We start from the raw sequence: 1,683 nt of genomic DNA on the forward strand, positions 1-1,683 counted from the left end.
CATTTTTTATAATTTATGTATGTGAAAGAAAATGTAACCTTAAACATTCTAATTAAAAAGCAAATAGATTAATATAAAACTAATAAATGAAGATCATAAATGCCAACATGAAATCTGAAAGCTCTCTCTAACTGCAATAAAAAATTATAAACAAGAAACTATCAACTTAACAAAGAAAATAGTATAAACTATAATTTCTTTTCTATCTCCTCCTCTCTTTTCTTGTCTTGACAGGAAGCCATGTTTGTTTACATGACTAGCAACGTTAGCGGTTAGCTCGGACAAGCATGCTAGGACGCTACATACATTAAACAAAAATAAAAAGAGAAAATAAACAAACAAATTACACTCGTTTTTATTCAGCCTCCTCTCTTCTTACCTTCTGTCTGTTAAATAATGGGGACGGTGCTTGTGTAAGTATGATTACAACCAGGGGTGAAACTAAGCCGGTACGGTCCGGTACTGCGTACCACTAAAAGATTCTGCACCGGTACACAGTACCGGGAAGAGTGGGGAGCAGCTGTCAACTACAAAACGGTCATTCAGAACCAGATCACAGATGCACTTTCTGTCAGAATAAACCTGTTAGCAGTAGGCAGTATAAAACACAATTAATCTGTTTATAAATAGTTTTTTCCTCATCCCAAATTGTTTCTGAACCGTCCTTGTCAGCTCCTCTTCCCTCGGAGCTCGAGGCTTTCATGAACCACCAGGTGCGGCCAATTCATGAAGGCAAAATTAATTTGCCTCACAAAATGTTCCTCCTGATGAGCTCAGTTTGTAATTTGTTGTTTTGATGTGTTTTTCCAACTACTTTTACTTTTCGTGAGTCAAAAGCGAGACAGTGTGTGTGCATCACACTGTGCTCGTTTGCACTGTTTTTCATGCGATGCGCTCATGTGTGAGGTGCACTGATGAGTTTTTCTCCGATAAAATCCTGCAGGCGCCGCATCATGATGCAGCACGTTCTATTGAATGTTTAGTCGTTTAAAAAAGAAAGTGACGGGTAAAAGTTGATCATAGCAGATTTGTTTGTACCCTGTCAGTCAAAATGACTGACAGCAAAAAAAGCCAAGCACAACCTCTGTCCGCCTCACCGGTATTTATGCTCACGAGCTGCTATTGTAAATGGCCGGCCGTCAAAACTTGCACCACTTTCTTCAGTGGTGGATTAGCCTACCGAGGATTTCCCGGCTTGCATCTTCTTTATTGCATAGCAGTCAGCTGATCTGCTCGCACGGTCACGAGTGGACAGGGTGATGGAAAAAAATCATCTCTGTGGCAATCTTGTCTCCCCTAGAACCACATAATCTAAATCTCTGTCTCTGGCATAACATGTTGCGGCTCAAGCTGTCATTCCTCAGTAGATAAAACCCTGTCAATCACCAGTGGCGCTGCGATTGGGGGTGGCCAGGAGGGGCAATACTCCCACCCCTAGAAAAATAGTGGCCCTACCAGTTTTATCCTCTTGCGTTCCAAGCTTTTGTTCTATGCTCATTTTAATTTTGGAGGGTGTTAAAAAATATAAATGTAAATTAAATATGAATTCAATTTTTATATAAGATGAAAAAAATTAAATTTACAAATCTAATCCCACTGAAAAATGACCATTGTCCTCAATATCAAGATGCAGGTTTTCAAGACATTAGACTATCTATCTGTCCGTCCGTCCGTCCGTCCGTC

Source organism: Austrofundulus limnaeus, unplaced genomic scaffold (assembly GCF_001266775.1).
Source record: "Austrofundulus limnaeus strain Quisiro unplaced genomic scaffold, Austrofundulus_limnaeus-1.0 Scaffold134, whole genome shotgun sequence".
In the NCBI taxonomy this organism is placed as follows: Eukaryota; Metazoa; Chordata; class Actinopteri; order Cyprinodontiformes; family Rivulidae; genus Austrofundulus; species Austrofundulus limnaeus.